General features: G+C 41.8%; 1 protein-coding gene and 1 pseudogene across 1 annotated transcript in view; one reads left to right on the top strand and one right to left on the bottom strand.

Annotated features, from left to right (window-relative positions):
- LOC135205680 (DNA replication complex GINS protein PSF2-like) overlaps positions 1-16,440 on the top strand; it is a 39,626-nt pseudogene extending 23,186 nt beyond the window's left edge.
- The window catches only part of LOC135203220 (DNA replication complex GINS protein PSF2-like), a 113,898-nt gene that overhangs the window by 31,524 nt on the left and 63,495 nt on the right, over positions 1-18,879 (bottom strand).

The following is an 18,879-nucleotide window of genomic DNA, read 5'->3' as shown; positions in this document are numbered from 1 at the left end:
TTTGTTCCTTAGCTTGTTTAAAATTGGGTTCTGCATGGGGTATGTATATTGTACTAAGTCATATAGAGTATGTTTAGATAATTTTATTTTTTCATAACTCACAAACTATATATTATTACACAGGAGTGCCCATTTCCTTACCCTGAATTAGTATTGTGTGTAGGTGGGACAAGTAAATAATGTTTCCTTACAGTGTACTCATTACCTTTACATGTACATTGCATATTTGCAGTTACTCATGTAGCTAACCCCTAGTTAGTTTTGATTTTTAACTTTTTAAAGCTGCTTTCTTTCTCGGTTAGTATTGGAAGTAGGGGTGTGAAACTTTCGGCTAGAATCATGGCTTCACTTAAGAGTTCATATATCAGTGAATGCATGTACAATATTGAACTCTTAATCTTTGCCCTTTGTCTTACTGTATGTAAGTAATGGTGAGGTGTGATCATAAAGTATCAAGACTGTTGCTATAAAAAAGAAAACTGCAATACATATTTTTGCATTTAATTTCCTTTAAAGTATAGTCCCCTTCAGAAGCTACACACTTTATTCAGTGCTGTATCCATTGATGGAAGCATTCCTAGAACTTGTTTTCTGGGATAATCATCTGCTGACTTGTTGCATTCACTTGGATCTCCTTGAATTCCTGAAATCTTCTTCCTTTCAAGTGGGATTTGATTTCTGGAATGAGGGAAAAAGTCACAATGGGTGAGATACGCGGAGTACAGTGGCTGTCGGACCTGGGGTATGTTGTGCTTGGCCAAAAACTGCTATACATGCTGCACTGAATGGAGAGGTGCTTTGTCATGGTGCAATTGCATCTCACTAGATGCATGCAATTCTGGCCTTTTCTGACACAGTAGTACTTCCTATTTACTGTCTGACTAGGTGGAGCATACTCATTATGAACAATTCCCTTGTAGTTAAAGAAAAGGATGTTTTCTTAGTTCTGCTGGTTGTGGGTCTCCCAGAACATTTATCACTATCAACATTTTGTTGGGCATCTTGAAAACATCTGAACCACTTGTACACTCGTGCGGCTCATATACTCCTCTCCATGTACTTTTTGCAACTTTGTGTAGGTCTGTGAGTGGATATTGCCAAACTTTTGGCAAAATTTGATGTAGATTCTCTCCTCAACTTTCTCCATCATAGTCAATGTGACGACCACACACTACATGTTCCTTCAAAGCACTGCTGTAAAGAGCGGAAGTGAACTAGGACGCTAAAAACTTAGTGTGCATGCACAGTGGGGGTCAAGTGGTCTTATTCTTCGTATTTTAGCTCCTTTACTACAACAACAGTCCCAATACATACTTATGATCACCGTATAGTGGTTAATACTATAATTAGTACAGCATGTAAGCACTCTTACTAAACATAGACCATTATGGATGCTGATAAAATGAATTGTTTTTCCTTATAAAATAGATAACTTTGATCTTTGAATTTTCAGATAAAATGGATTCAGCAGAGGTTGAATTTTTAGCAGAGAAATTGCCGATCACCATTGTGCCCAATTTTTCACAAGACAAACTTTACCTGATATCTGGAGATGTTGGTCCTTTTAATCCAGGTTAGTGGTTACTGGTATTATTTAAAATTTTTGAGTGGAGTAAAGTTCACTGTGGTTGTATATATGTATCATGTGCACTTGACACATCTTTCTAATCGGACGCTGTAGTAAACCTTGAAATGGTATTTCATCTGACATTTTGAGAGCTCTGAATTTGAGATTACTAGGAAAGTAAGACATGGAAATAAAATTGATTTCCCATAAAAATTTATGTTTTGTTCATGAAACTTACCTGACAGATATATATATAGCTGTATTCTCCGAAGTCCGACAGAATTTCAAAACTCGCGGCACACGCAGTGGGCGGCCAGGTGGTAGTACCCATTCCCGCCGCTGGGAGGCGGATATCAGGAACCATTCCCATTTTCTATTCATATTTTTTTCTGTCGCCGGTCGGTAAACACCTGTTTACAGACCTCCGCCCAGGATTTTTGGATTTGACTCGTTATAAGTATCTGGATTGACTTTTGGTTTTGACTCTGGATTGTTGGATTGGCATACGCGATAGTGGACTGTTTTTGGATTTTGGATTGGCTTTTCTATGAACGTGATGTCGGGATCAAGTTCAGTGAGCTTCAGAGTGTGTGTGAGAAGTGATTGCAAGGTGAGGCTACCGAAATCATCGGTAGACCCCCACACAGTATGTATGGGGTGTAGGGGGCATGTTTGTTTGCTGGATGATCGTTGCATTGAATGCAAAAGTTTGACTGAGGATGAATGGAAGGTGTATGAATCCTATCGGCGTAAGTTGGAGCGCGATAGGATCAGGAGGTCTTCCTCCAAGAGCGGTTCTACGAAAGGTAAGGGAAGTAACATTTCTCCTATTTTAACACCAGTAGAATTTGCTTCACCTAATCCTGTGTTGTTGCCTGAGGGCCCTAGTTCTGTGTCTGGAGAAGGTAATGCCCTTTCTCTGATTCTAGAGTCGTTACGCACTCTAGAGTCCAAAGTGTTGGCCCTAGAAAACGGCTCGAGTAAAGTGTGTGATCGTGCCCCTAGTGTTGTGGAGGGGGCGTCAGATCGGCCCCATAATGCCTCTAGGTCTAGACCTCTGTCGGACTCCCAGAACTCAGGGAGTGGGCATGTCGAAAGCCGCAAGAGGGTTACGGGGGCTCCCACCGATCTGGCGTCCTTAGGGGCAGGACCTGTTGTACATTCCCAGGCTGCCAAGGAGCGTGCTCAGGCTCGCATCCTTAAGGACTGTTTTTCGTCCTCCGAGGCGCCCTCCCCGCGCAAGGGGTGGAGCGCTCGGAGAGACTCGCGTCCGTTGGAACCAAAAAGGAACTTTTCCAGGGAGGACGCGTTACGTCCCCTCTCTCCGCTATCGTTGCGGTCTTCGCCTGCGTCATATGACGCGTTTCCTCCACAGAAGAGAGGTAGGACGTCGTCGTAGGACGTCATCCGAGGACGACGCTGAGAAGCGCTTCTCTCGCGCCTCGAGAGGCAGGTTGCTGTACCTGTGAGGAAGGGAAGGAGGCGTCCCCTCGCCCCTCGTCTTCTCGCAGGCGCAGCCCTTCACCTCCTCTCGTTTCTTCACCAACGAAGATATTCTTGTGTCTCTTCAAGACCAATTGTCGGCCTTAATGGCTCAGAAGACTCGCCCAGCAGCAGTTGAGCCTAAACGAAGGAAGGACGCTAGACTGCCTGTCAAGAGGACGAGGCAGTCTCCTTCTCCGTCTCCTCGTTCGTCTCTGTCTCCACCCGCACGTCAGGACGCCTTGAGGACGCTCGGCGGGACACTTGGAGGAGCTTTGAAGACGGCTGCAGCAGGACGCTTTTGAAGACGCCTCGTCGGCGATGTTTTGCTTGACGCTTTAAAGAACCTGTTGAGAAGGCTTTCGAGAGCGCCCAGAAGGACGCTTTGAAAGCGAAAGCTGGACGCTTGAGCGTAAAACGTAAGGACGCTCCTCGAGAGCGACTAAGAGTAGCCTCTCTTGACGCGCAGCGCGGTCAGGACGCTCTTCGTGGTTCGAGCTCTAAGGATCGACAGAAGGTCGGTCGCTTTGAAGAGGCTGATATTAGTCATCCTCGAAAGCCTTTGTTGAAGGCTAGACCCGCTGGGCGCACGCCCTCTCCAGAGGTTCAATCTCCTTTGCCTCTTCGGGAGGAAGGAGAGCTTAGTAGTCCGGCGGACTCAGTTGAGGAAGAACAGCCGTCAGTTTCGTCGTTTCCGACTACAAGGTGCTGGTTCGACTTTTACGTTCTTCTTTTGGTGAGAAGTTCCAGCCTGCAGCTCCCAAGTCTCCACCCTCTCAGTTTTTCGTCATCGAAGTCGTGCAAGTTTCCGGAGGTGGTGGAGATGAAACTTCCTTGTCCCACTAAGAGAGCGTTCAGAAGTTGCAGGATTGGATGGAACGTCGGAAAGATCAGGGCAAGTCGACTTTCGCCCTTCCGCCTTCAAGACTCAGTGGGAAAGGCGGCATTTGGTATGAGACCAAAGGTGAAGTAGGAGTTAAGATCCCGTCGTCTTCCCAAGGGGACTTTGCTAGTCTGGTCGATTGCCCAGAAAGAGATCTCTTTTATCGACCGCTAAGATTTCATGGACACCAACGGAGATTGACCATCACATGAAAGGTCTGTTAAGGACTCTGGAAGTCTTTAACTTTCTAGACTGGTGCCTAGGAGTCCTGGATCTTCAATCTAGGAGTCCTGATTCTTTGAGTCTGGGGGAGCTGTCCAATGTGTTATCTTGCATGGACAAGGCCGTCAGGGATGGTTTCGGAAGAGTTAGTGTCTCATTTCGGCACTGCTTTCCTCAAGAAGAGAGCGCTTTTCTGCAATTTTACAGCTAGGTCTGTTTCTGCATCGCAGGAAAGCGGAGCTTCTCTTTGCACCTCTTTCGAGCCATCTCTTCCCCCAGGCTATGGTAAAGGACCTGGCAGTGAGATACCAAGATGAAAGGCTAACCCAGGACCTCTTGGCCCAGTCTTCAAGACGCCGCAGTCCCTACCACGTTGTCTTTTGGACGACCCCCTAGGAAGGTTAAACCCTTTTCAGTGGCGCTCCTCCCTCGAGAGTCTGCTCCTCGAGGGAGAGGGCTTGCAAGAGGAAGAGGTTCCTTCAAACCTAAATCCTCTAAGTGAGAGAGAGTCCTTCAGATGCCGGTCGGAGCCAGGCTAAAGTTCTTTGCGGGGGCGTGGAGAGAGAGAGAGATACAGATGCGTGGTCCCTCAAGATAGTGGAACAGGGGTACAAGATCCCCTTTGTGGACCCTCCTCCTCTATCTACGACTCCCAGAGATCTTTCCCCGTCGTATCAAGGGGAGAAACATCAGGTTCTTTTAGATCTTTTAGATCAAATGATCAAGAAAAGAGCGGTGGAGCAGGTCTTAGACCTGGGGTCACCAGGATATTACAACAGACTTTTCCTGGTACCAAAGCAGTCGTCGGGGTGGCGTCCAGTCTTGGACGTAAGCAGCCTGAATCTTTTCATAGAAAAGAAAAAATTCAAGATGGAAACACCTCAGTCGGTTCTAGGAGCCTTAAGACCGGGCGACTTGGATGGTGTCCTTGGACCTACAGGACGCATACTTTCACGTGCCTACCACCATCTTTCAAGAAAGTTTCTGAGGTTTATGCTAAGGACAAAGTTTGGCAATTCCGAGCCCTTTGTTTCGGTTTAAGCACGGCTCCGATGGTATTTACCATGCTCATGAAAAAACGTAGCAGAGGTGGTTACATTCGGCAGGAATAAAGAGTGTCCCTGTATCTCGACGATTGGCTTATCAGAGCATCGTCAGAAGAAAGGTGTCTGAAGGACCTTCACTTCACGTTGGCCTTGGCGAAGTCCCTGGGACTTCTGGTCAACCTCGAAAAGTCGCATCTGACCCCAACACAGTCCATCGTGTATATGGGGATTCAGATGGATTTCAGTGGCTCTTTTCGAGCGTTTCCGTCCCAGGAACGACAGCTGCAAGGCTTAGAGAGAGTTTCGGCCTTCCTGGGGAAGGAAGCTTGCTCGGCGAGGGAGTGGATGAGTTCTGCTGGGGACCATTTCCTCGCTGGAAAAGTTTGTTTCCCTGTAAGACTACACCTCAGACCTCTCCAGTTTTTCTTAGCAGACGAATGGAGAGTCAGAGAGGATCTGGATGCGACCCTTTTCATCACCAAATCGGTGAAGAACCATCTAAGATGGTGGTTAGATCCTCGGAAGTTTCGAGAGGGGTTGTCCCTAAAGCTTCTGAGCCCAGACCTAGTGTTGTTTTCCGACGCCTCGGTGTCGGGATGGGGAGCAACACTAGGAGGGGAGGAAGTGTCAGGCACCTGGAGGGGGGAACAGGTGTCCTGGCACATCAATGTGAAGGAACTAGCGGCGGTTTTTTTCTGGCGCTACAGTTCTTCCAACAAAAGGTTGCAGAGAAAGTAGTCCAAGTCAACTCGGACAACACAGCCCTTGCGTACCTAAAGAATCAGGGAGGTACACACTCCCGTCCTCTTTTTTATTTAGCGAGGGAGATTCTGCTGTGGGCAGATGCGAGACTGATAAGGATCCTGACGAGATTTATCGCAGAGTCCAGAACGTCAGAGCAGACCTTCTCAGTCGACAGGATCAGATCCTGCCGACGGAATGGGACGTTGCACCAGGACGTCTGTCGAGAGCTCTGGAGACTGTGGGGGTGTCCGTTAGTCGACCTATTTGTGACGTCGAGAACAAAGAGGTTGCCTCTTTATTGCTCCCCTGTGCTGGGTCCGGGAGCAGTCGCTATAGACGCTCTGCTCTGGGACTGACGAACCTGGACTTGTATGCCTTCCCGCCATTCAAGATCATGGGGGAAGTAGTAAGGAAGTTCGCGGGCATCGGAGGGGACGAGGTTGACCCTGATCGCCCCCGATGTGGCCCGCGAAGGAATGGTTCACGGAGGTAATGTCCTTCATCATAGACTTTCCGAGGACGTTGCCCTGGAGGAAAGATCTACTCAGACAGCCCCACTTCGCAAGATATCACCGAAACCTCTCCGCTCTGGGTCTGACTGCGTTCAGACTATCGAAAAGTTGGCCAGAGCGAGAGGTTTTTCTAAAGCAGCTGCAAAGGCGATCGCCAACGCTAGGAGGACTTCCTCGAGAGCTGTTTACCAGTCGAAGTGGGCTTCCTTCAGGGCATGGTGTAGAAAGGAGGGAATTTCCTCTTCCACTACCTCTGTGAGCCAGATAGCCGATTTCCTGCTATTTTTAAGAAATGTGCAGAAGCTGGCGGTCCCGACCATCAAGGGATATAAGAGTATGCTGTCAGCAGTCTTCCGACACAGAGGACTAGACCTGTCTGACAACAGAGATCTTCACGATCTCCTGAGATCATTTGAGACATCAAGATACCTCAGGCGAGGCCTCCTCCTTCTTGGAACTTAGATTTAGTCTTAGACTGTTAATGTCGAGTCCTTTCGAACCTCTCCATGAAGCGTCTCTTAGAAACTTGACGAAGAAGGCTCTTTTCCTAACTGCTCTGGCGACGGCGAAGAGAGTTAGCGAAATTCAAGCCATTTGTAAGCGAGTGGGCTTCAAAGGTGACAATGCGGTCTGCTCTTTGAGTCCACTTTCTTAGCAAAGAATGAAAAACCCGTCAAACCCTTGGCCAAGGAGCTTTGAAATTAAGGGTATGACAAGCCTTGTGGGCCAAGAACCTGAGAGAGTCCTGTGCCCTGTCAGGGCTCTAAAGTTTTATGTCCACAAGACTAAGGAAGTACGAGGTCCCTCAGATAATCTCTGGTGTTCGGTTAAACGGCCCGATATACCATTATCCAAGAATGCTTTGGCGTTCTTTCTGAGGGACGTCATTAAAGAGGCTCATTCGTCTTACCAGAAGATCGATTTGAGCCTCTTGCGAGTGAAAAGCTCACGAGGTCAGAGCTGTCGCAACCTCGCTTGCCTTCCAAAGGAACATGTCGATCAAGGACATCCTTGACGCCACCTTTGGAGGAGCAATTCAGTATTCAAGCCTCACAACTTACTTGAGAGATGTGAGAACGATATACGAGGACTGTTGTTCTCTTGGGCCATACGTTTCTGCAGACACAGTCTTGGGGGCTGAAGGTAGCTCTCTCCCTATCCCTTAGTTAGGTTTAGGTTAGTTTTTTAGTTGTTGTGTTGTTGTGGTGAGGCTTTGGTGAAGACCTCCCATCTCTTAGCTTAGTGTTCAGGGGGTCTTGGATAGTTGTCAGGTGGTGGTCAGTTGCTTCGTTGCCCTCATTTGTATGGCTCTATGCTCTTGTCACATTGAGGTCACGTCCCGTTGACAGAGCATCCAGAGCGCACCAGCACTACAGGTCTCCACCTGGCTGGCAACTCTGATTAAGCACAAGCAGGCTTAAGTGACAGTGATCACAGAGTCTACTTTGCTAACAGGTGAGGAAACCAAGGTGTACATCATCTACTTAATTTAAGTTTCCTACAAATCCTATTCTGTCTCTTCCCACCATCCGAAGGTGGGATTCAGCTATATATATCTGTCAGGTAAGTTTCATGAACAAAATGTTATTGTATAAGACAATTAAGTTTGTTCATACTTACCTGGCAGATATATATAATTAAGTGCCCACCCCACCTCCCCTCAGGAGACAGTGGCACTGATAAAAATATGAATAGAAAATGGAATGGTTCCTGATATCCGCCTCCCCGCGGCGGGAATGGGTACTACCACCTGGCCGCCCACTGCGTGTGCCGCGAGTTTTGAAAGCTCTGTCGGACTTCGGAGAATACAGCTATATATATATCTGCCAGGTAAGTATGAACAAACTTAATTGTATTATAACAATAACATATTCAGTTGTTAAATCCTCAAATTGTTAGGTGATTTATGTATTTTCTGCTAATACTTATGAGAAATACATATACATACTATAAATATTGGTTTATACAAGTAACTTATGAAGTAACTACATACCAAGTAACTACATAGCTATAATTTCTACTTTCGCAGCATCTTAGATTTGGAAATTCATGGGAGCGATTCTTTTGTTTTTGGTGTTGGTAACTGCACCTCCCACTTCGGGAAGCATAGGTACAACATAGCTAAAGAGCTCAATTCATTTCTGCCATTCAATGACTGCATGTTTATTGTTTGGTCGCTGTGCATGTCTATAGTTTGGTCAGCTGTGGTTTGAATTTTTTAATGGGTTTTCCATCCCATGTTTGGTGAAGTACTCATTGAGTTTGGTAGCTTTCCTTGCTAAAATTATATTAGCTTATTTAGCTTAGGAGCTGGGTAGTAATATATCAATATGCAGCATCCCATGACGGCAAAACTTTGAGGTTGGCAATTTGAAAAAAAAAACACATCAATGGAAAGAGGAAGATGTGCAAATGCACATGGTGAAAGAAAAAATATTCTAATAAATTTTCCCTGTTAACACGAATTCGGCTAACACGACATCTCCAGGAACGTAACCCTCGTGTTAATGGGGAGGTTACTGTACTATTTACAACTCCTTGTTGGACCTCTTTTACAAGACAATCGTAAATTTTACCAACTTATATATGCATTTTTTTCTAATAAATAATTTTATTTTTTTTGTTATTTGTAAAATTATAATTACAACTCACACAATATCAAAACAGATAAGAAATAAGATTAGTAACAAATTCTTTAAATGTTTGTTGAAAAATATTTACGTAAATTTACCAAGAACGAAGATTCAGTAACTTTCTTTTTTATTTGTACAGTGTTTATATTTTTTGCACTTTCTTTTTTGCAAAATTACATTTACAACTGACATACTATCGTAAAAGACAAACAAAAACCAACAGCAACCCCTTGGTATATTTAGGAGCAAATTTACAAAAAGACGTCATGTGAGAGAGAGATGCACTACATTCCCCATTCAAGTCAGAAGCAGAACTGAAGTCCTGAGATGCCCAAACTCGTGATTTTAGCCTGTGTAAAAGTTGCCATTAGTGAATTTATGGGTTATAAAAGTATTGGCACCCCTTTCCCGCCGGATTCTTTTGAAATCGATGGCGCTTAATATCGTTTATCTACAGGATCAATCTGTCCACCACCCTAAAGATGTTGTTACTACTCCTTAGGAGCAATCCAACCATTAAGGGTTAATTGGTTTGACATTTACCTACTGTGACTTGAGATGTCCGAATCCAGTTCATCTAGTATCCGGCTTTGCAGCAAAGACTGCAATACCAGGATTACGCTCCATTAAATACGACTCACACTATTTGTTGCCAGTGTATGGGTCAAAATTGTTGTGTAAATCTCACATGCGACAAATGTAAAGACTGGGATCAGGGGAAGTGGAGGACTTAAGTAATCACCTGGACAAGTTAGAGAATTCACCAATAAACTAATCACCTAGACAAGTTAGAGAAATCACCAATAACCGAAAATTGCAGATTTTCTTCCTATTGGCGCCAATAGCTGGTTAATGGCATTTCTATTGGGTATGTATTGATGCTGATAACTGGAAATTGGCGCATTTCAGCGTCGAAAATCACCAATTTTACACATGTAACTTACCAAGTAATTACCTGATTAAAGCTACAGGTAATTATGTGTAAAATCTACGTAATTTTATCATAAAAATGTAACTTTTCAGTGATTTCCAGCACAAGACAAGCCCCATAGAGCTGGATCACCAATAATCGAGGCCACTGATAAACAGGGACTGTTGGTACTTAGGGTCTTCTGTCTCAATCCTCTAGACTTCCAAAGGAAGTTTTGGTACACCCGTCCAGGACAATAGCTCTACTACAGATGCGGCCTTTTCATGGCAGTCATCATAGATCCCTATCTGGATCTCGATCTGGTAGCAGATTCAACCCCAGGGCAATGGAGAAGTCCTCTTCTAAATGTTCAGGATGTAAGTGAGGATCCTGTCATCCAAACTGCGGTAAGGGCCAGACTCCTTTTTTGGAAGGAATGGAGAGACAGAAGGCATAGTCATGGATAGTCAATGTATTGGGGGATGGTTACACTATCCCCTTCAAAGAAAGGCCACCTTTAACCAACTCCCAGTGGCAATAACAGCTTACTCAAATGCTCAAAGAACGCTTTAGCCCTCTCAGAGGTAGTCTTGTCTCATAGAAAAGGTGGCAATAGACAAGGTAGAGAATGTGAACTCCCCTGGCTTTTACAACTGCCTGTTTGTGGTACCAAAAGCATCAGGGCTGGAGGCCCATACTAGACGTCAATGAGCTGAATGTCATCATGTTGAAGACAAATTGTGCCATTCTGTCATCCATTTGCCAGGGAGACTGGATGACATCCTTAGATATGCAGGCAGGGTGCATATTTCCATGTTCCTATAACCAGGAATCGAGGAAATTCTTAAGGTTTGTCTACGGGAACAAAGTGTTCCAATTCTATGCACTGTGTTTCAGTCTTTCGACGGGCCACAGGTTTTTACAAGAGTTCTCGCCCCCTTAATGAAATGGCTGCGTTTGGGGGAAGTAAGGACATCCCCTACATCGATGATTGGCTCCCTTGAACCCAATCAGAGTTAATGTTCAGGGGAACTCCAGATACCCCTTCTACTAGCCCACAACCTGGGCTTGATGATAAATATTCTGAAATCTCAGTTAATTCCTTTTCAAAAAATTTTGTTTTTTGGGATGATAATAGACTCAAAATTTTCAGGTTTCTGTTTCTCCATCCCTGAAAAGAGTGGAAACGCGTCTGAAGGTCAACATGTGTCTCCTTCTAAACCAATGTTCTGCGAATGATTTGATGAGTTTCCTAGGGACATTATCATCAATAGAACAGTTCGTTCACCTGGGCAGACTTCATATGAGACTGCTTCATTATTTTTTAAGAATCGTGGAAGGTGGTGTTCCCAGTGACTCTCAAATAAAGTTAGATCTATGTTGGTGGAGTGTAGAACGAAGAATTTCACAACGATTTTAGGAGACAAGGAAGACTCAGGGAAGTGGTCTCAGAAACAAGATAATTAGCACACAAATGTTAAAGAATTCATAAAGAACCAAGGGGGAACACACTTTTTTTTTTCCCCCTTTATGAGGTAACGAAAGATCATTGGGCAAATCGTAATCAGACCATCCTTCTGACATGATTCAGGGAAAACTCAGCGTTGTGGCAGATCAAGTTGCCTGGATCTCTGGAAGTTGTGGGAAACACCGACGTTGGATTTGTTCACCACATCAAGAAACAACTGTCTGCCTCTTGGCATGGGCAACAGATTCCATGCTTCAAGACTGGTTGGGCAAACACCTCTATGCCTTTCCACCTCTGATTATGATCAGGCAAGTAATAAATTTCAGAGCCACTAGAATGTTTCCATGATTCTAGTAGCACCCTTTTGGCCAACAAAGTTTCCCAGACCTGATAGAACTATTGGTGGACTCCCAAGACTACTGCCACAAAAGACTTAGCTTCTCAAACACCCCAGTTTTGACGTTTCATCAGGGCTTGTCCTCTCTGCCCCTTACAGGATTCTTACTATCAGGAAACTTGTGCAAGAAAGGTTTTCAAGAACAGATTCGCAAGCTATCGCCAGGTGCAGACGACAGTCCTCTGATAAAGTATATCAGGCGAAGTGGACTATCTTACAAGCATGGTGCAAAAACCACAATGACATCTTTCTCAACATCTATAGCTGGAATAGCAGATTTTCATATATATTTGAAGACATGTATAGGGGCCTGACCACTTTGACGATCAAGGGCTGTAGAGCAATGTCGAGTTCTGTCTTCTGTCACAAGGGAGTGGATTTACCATCAATCAGGACTTGTCAGATTTAATCAGATCTTTTAACACCACAAGACAGAAAGAGGTGGCAGTAGTACCTTAAAACCTTGATGTGATACTCAAGTGGTTGTCAAGTCCACATTTTGAGCCTTATTCAATCTCTCTCAGAGATTTGACGATTAAGTAACTTTTTCTGGTAAATTTGGCTACAGCAATAAGGATAAGTGAGATCCATGCTATAGATAAGAGAGTGGGCTTCTCCCAAGGAATTACTGTTTGCTCATTTTCCTTGGGATTTCTAGCCAAGAACAAGTTAATTTCCAATCCTTGGCCTCGCTCTTTTGTGATTAAGAGCTAGTCAGATATTTTAGGTCCGAGAGAGAGAGAGAGAGAGAGAGAGAGAGAGAGAGAGAGAGAGAGAGAGAGAGAGAGAGAGAGAGAGAGAGAGAGAGAGAGAGAGAGAGAGAGAGAGTCTTGTCCTGTAAGAGCCCTCAAACATTACCTCCACAGAACAAGGGGAATATATGGACCTTCAGCTTCTTTATGGTGTTATGTTAAGAATCCCACATGCCTACTGTCAAAGAATGCCCTGGCATTCTTCCTTAGAGACCTCATTGCAGAAGCTCAAATAAACCTCACTCTTGGAGAGGATAATTACCCATTATGTAGAATGAAGGTTCATGAGATTAGGGCTGTAGCCACTTCTTGGCATTTAAATGTAATTTGTGTCTCTGCAATATTGCAAATGACCTTTTGGAGGTGTAAGCCAGTCTTTGCATTGCATTATCTGAAGGAAGTTGGAACTAGTTACGATAGCTGCAGTACCTTGGGTCCTTTTTCTGTGGCTGGTGTGGTGTTGGGGGAGGAAGCATAGGAAGCATTCCTTCCTCTCTTTGCTTTGAATTATGGTGTTGGATTTTATAGGAGTCTGGGGATACAGTGTACTGGAGTACCCTCCAGTTTTTATGGTTGGGTAGTGGGTGTTAACTTTTGGTGGTATTAGGTGACGTGTTTCTCTGGGTATTTGTTATATACTACGCCCGGGGCGTAGTATATAATTACTTGGTAATTATATATTAAACTTAATTTCACAAAAAAAAAAAATTCATTTTTTAAAGCTTCTACATGGGTGCAAGATATACTCTTCAGCCACCCAAGCTAGTTGAAGATTTTGGATGCTTTGCACCATGCTGGTTATTTAGTATTAGGCCATAACTACAGGGTATTTGTATCATTGCTGATTCCCGTTTCTTTGCGCTGAAAAGCTACTTCTTTTGATCTAAATGTATGGCCTTCTATCTTTGAGTACTTGTATATGTTGCAAAGATTTCTGCATTATTTTGTTTTTAAAACAACAGATAATGAGAATCATTTCTGATAGAAGGATAGAAGGCACATCTCAACTCTCCACTACATTATGATTTATGGCAAACAGCTATTGAGGAATTTTAACTAGCAGTGTAGTCTTTCCAAGATACCAATAGCTCCATGATATTAGCCAAAAGTAGATTTTTGCCAATAATGTACATCAGGGGTTTGAAATGTAATACAGTATGATGGAGGGGTAATACCGCTCAGTTTTATGGCTCATGGTGAGTAATACTGTGGCTTTAAGTATATCTTTTCTAGTGGCTCCAAAGCCAGTGTTATCATTGGATTTGGAGTTTATAGTAATGCATGTTATTGTAGGGTATGCACTTCCTCTTGAAATTTCTGCTTTTATAGCAGAGTTGTATGGTGTTTTAACAGCTGTTTGGAAAATAGCAATTATGGACGGTGGTTACTTCAAGTAGTGTTTTGCAGGCACTTGGTGATTGTAACTCAATCATCCCTTTGCTTTTAAAAGATTTTGAGGTAGTTCCTTAACATTGAAAGCAGAGGAATACAAATAAAATTTGGTAATGAAGAGGCTGACAGACTACCATAGCAAGCTGCAGCTAAATTGCTTCTAAAGAGATATCCACTGTAGTTAAGGCGTTTTTACCCTCAAATAAAATCTTTAATGTAAGACATCTGGCAAGAACGTTTTTAGAGGAAAAGTGCCATCGGTTCTCATACATTTTAAAATTCGATGATGGGTTGTTGAGTTGTGAGATTAAAAGCACCTACACCAAATAGTTGTATTTTGAGGACGAAGTAGGACTACTTAGAATATGTGTATGTGTAAAATTCTTGTTGACTGATATTTTTTAAACTGGTAAAATTTTTTTAACTTTTTTAATCACTGTGGATTTTTGATTTTAAAGAAACCAGACATTCTTGTGAAGCCTATACAATTCCATTTCCAAGGAATCATGAAAATATCAATTATCAACATAATTTTAATGCTGCATTAATTTTGTCACATAAAGGATAATTTATGTTTTAACATTAATTTTGACTTAAATGTGTCATTTTTTAATATGGTTTGCAGTAGAAAAGAAAACTTTCTCTTTTTTTTTAGGTTGCCAATGGAAGTCCCTTTGTGGTTGGGGATAAATCTTCGTCAGAGGGTAGGTGCCGTTTAGTTCCTCCAGAATGGATGGATGAATGAGAAATTAGCTGAGAAAAAGGAAGAAGAAAGCCAGTCTAAGGTAACAGCTTTTTTTTTTATTTTGAAGTTTTTCTTAAGGATTTAGATTTTCACTTTCATATGTCTTTTGGTAAATTTAGAACCCTTTTGACATACACTAGGGTACTATTTTATTTTCAAGAGACTTATCCAGAGAGAATTTAGTGATAGTGTACAGGTAACAATCTTGGTAAAATGTCATTTTGTGGACAGCAACTACTATATACAGTAGTTAGAATGTGCTACCTTGCCTTTCCTACAAATTCTTGACCACTTTCCTTTTTGTACTTAATCTGTACTTTTTCTTTCCAGTCACTTTAAGTTTTGTTTTGCTTAAACTGATTTTCAATACTCTTTTCTCAATTGTACTTTCCTACTTTTAAAGATTTCTATCACTTACCTCAGATTTTTCCTTAATTATGATAAACTGCATAGAGGTCATTACTGATCCTTGATGGACACCGAAGTCTTTTGTTACACTGGATATAGTTTTCTTTCAAGATCTAGTGTTATGGTAGATTCAAGTTCTAAGCTTTGTGAGTTTTTGGTAGCATTCTGCGGTACCCTTTTTCCTTTTTAATGCACATTTATTGTCTCAGTACTTAGTCAGATGCCTTTCCAAGCCTTTCCAAGATCCACAAATATATGTTATAGTATCTTTGCTTTGGAATTTTCCTGATGTTGCTTCAATAAAGAATGCTATTGATCCTTTGCAAGAAGCCAAAACTGACAATTATTAATTTTAAAACTTTTTCTCGGCTTTGCCACAAGCACCTTTTCCAGTAGTTACGTAATTAAACTAACTCTTATTCTTCTGTAGTTTCCATATTGCAGTGCATCCCCTTTTACAGTACTTTGTACACCATTACCATTAGGAATTTTTTTCACTCTTCGAGTCTTATTTTCTTTTTTTATCAGGTTTTATACACTGTGTTCTAATAAGCTCATGGCTTAGGATGGCTGGGAACATTTTATATGTACAGTAATCATTTAAACATGTTATGGATTTTATGAACTTGACTTTTGTGTTCATATGAATTTATCCTTTGGTTTTAATGAAATTTAAAGGCTTATGTTAAGAATATCATCTGGTTTGTATTAAGTACCTGGTTTTTACTGTGATGGGGGTAACCACCTTTGAAAATCTAGAACTTTATCACTGTCTGGTTAAAACTTCCTTTTAGTAGTACAATACAATAATGGCAATTTTAACATGTAAGTAAAATTATCTATTATGAAGTTGATCTTGTTCTGTGGTCCTATGAACTTAATTTATGTTATCACTTCAAAAGTTTTACGCTCAATATGTATTAACTTTTTACACTCAACATGTGTTTTATTTCTTTTCAGAACTTTACAAAAATGCCTTGTGAGCATTATTTGGTGGTAGCCCAGCTAATACTGGCAGCAGCTCCTGAGGATATACCAAATTCCCAACAAATCAAAACTCTGATTAAGGTTAGTTCTCTTATTATGGGCAGTTATTATAGTAGCTCACTGAGATAATAGATGTGTCCAAGCCTACACTGATATAAAAGAAACACCTATATAATGTTGTATATACATGAACATATATTTTTGCTATTAAGTATATTTCACTCATGCTGGCGAAAAAGGGGGTAAGTCCAAAAATGGCCTAAATGAGTTATGACTGCCAAAATGTGCTAAAACGGGCTACTATGCTGGTAAAAAAAGGGGGTAAAAGTACTGTGAATATGTTAGTCAGTACGTCAAAAAGTCTTTTATGGGATAACTACATGCAGCATCATTTCTGTTGGCAAAAAAGGGGGTAAGTAGAACATACCCCTTTTTAACAACCCATTTCATTAAAACTTCATAGCATTATATTGGCGAACAAAGAGGTAAGTGATACATACCCCCTTTTTAACTACATTTTCAATATAGGGTCAAAATGGGGTTTAAGTAAAACAACTTATTAATATTTTTAGGTAATTATTCACTTTTTATCTAACTCTGCAATTTTAGTTCTAATCTAGTCATAAAACTCATACTCTTCTTCTTCATTTAATATGCCAGTATTAATCCCACTAGGCCTAGCAGCTAATGCACTCCACGAATGTGTATTATTGTTGCCCGAGACAGGGCCCAAACTCGTTCCCTCTACCTAAGTGCGGCTTGGCACATCCGCACGCACTAGATAGAGAGAGATATGACGTGTTGTAAGCTGTGGTCGTCCGTTCTGAACGCGTATTAACCAGTGTTGATTACAAACTCGCCTTTGATTGCAGGAGTGTAGTAATTTATAAGATTCTAATATTATGAACTTGTGTATAGATGTAAATTGAAAACGGTTTTGGTGATGAATGCATCTAAATCACGTGCTCGTCGAATTCTTGACAAAGCATTACACGAAAATGCAGAGAAAAGAAGAAAAATGGACCTGAAAGCCGCCAAAGTAATGTCAACACTGCTTATTGCTAACTAACTTTGGAGAGGAAAGAAATGAAGGTATGTTATTGATGTTCCTGGGATGCCTGCAGTTTAGTGGGACACCTCTAATTCCGAGCAGTGATTTCCTTTTGACGGGAAATCTACTTGTAGTGCCATTTTTTTATGTGTTTTAAATGATTTTAATAGTTATTTCTATCGGAAATGAGCCATTTCCATGTATGAATCCAAACAGTTGGAGCTTGTTAAGATGGACATGCAACCTTAACCTAGGCCTATTCCCCAAAAATTAGAAAAACAGGCCATTAACCTAACCAAACCACACCAAATCTAACCTCAACTAGTAGGCAGTTTCACAGTACCTAAGCCCGTGTTACCTAGCTGGGGGAGGACCCCCGTAAGGGAGTATAAGTGCTATTTTACGTAAATTGAAAATTGTCATAAATCGGTATAAGAAGTATGTTTTCAGGGGTTTTAAGGGATGCTGAACAACTTTTCTTCTATAAAATGTTCCGATATAATGAATATTAACGTCGTATTAAAGAAGAGGAACTTTCTAAAATTGATGATCATATTAAATCATTTCCAGCATACGAGAGTCATTATTCTAGGGCACACTCCTCCAAAAAGTATTTGTCATCAACACTTACATTAGCAAAAATGTATTCGTTGTTTAAAGAACGCTACCCAGAGTCCTCAGTAACACGCTTTACATATGAGAAAAGATTTCATTGTCATAACTTGAGTTTCAAACAGCCTAAAATAGACACATGTCATACCTGCGATGTGTTAAAGATGCAATTAGATATCACCAATACCCCTGAAGAGAAAGAACGTCTACAAGCCGAAAAAGAAAGTCATCTGTTAAGAGCTGAAAATGCCTATAGTCGTAAAAGAGATGATACAAAGTTAGCTTGCGAAAATCCCTCATTTGCAACATACACATTTGACTTACAACAGTGTCTCCCCACTCCATACTTACAGTCTTCCGTAGCTTTTTATAAGCGCTTGTTGTGGACATACAATCTCACTGTTCACAATAATGTCAATAAAAAAGTGGGCTGTTTTATGTGGCACGAAACCATTGCTGCTAGAGGTGCCAATCAAATAGCATCTTGTCTAATGAATATCTTGCAGAATTTGCCCAGTGATGTCCAGCACGTAATTTTTTATTCTGATGCTTGCGCCGGACAGAATAGAAATTCCCATATGGCTGCTATGTTTATGCATGCATTGTCCAAATTTCCTGATATACTGACAATAGATCACAAATTTCTCATTTCCGGTCATTCACACATGGAGTGTGACTCCGACCACTCTGTCATTGAAAGACTCAAGAAAAAGAGAGCCACTGCAATCCACCATCCACGTGACTTTGGTACCAAGCTGGTAAGATTGGCAGGAAAAGATTTCAGGTTCATGCAATGACTCAGGAGGACTTTTATGATTACGCACAGTTATTTAAAGGCCCTCTGGTAAAAAGATCAAAGAACAGCAATAATGACAAATTTAACTGGTCACAGTGCCAGTGGTTCAGGTATCAGCGCCCATTGGAATTTTGTTGTATAAAAAAAGGATCTCTTTCAAACGAGGAGGCGTTTGAACAAGTAGATATGAAAGAAGAGGACAGGATAATCCAAATTTGATAGATGTCAAAAAGGAATATCATTCATTACTGCCTATCAGTAAAGAAAAAAAG

Source organism: Macrobrachium nipponense, chromosome 24 (assembly GCF_015104395.2).
Source record: "Macrobrachium nipponense isolate FS-2020 chromosome 24, ASM1510439v2, whole genome shotgun sequence".
NCBI classification, from domain to species: domain Eukaryota; kingdom Metazoa; phylum Arthropoda; class Malacostraca; order Decapoda; family Palaemonidae; genus Macrobrachium; species Macrobrachium nipponense.
Note: the sequence above shows the minus strand (reverse complement) of the source record. Positions and strands in the feature narration are given on the sequence as shown.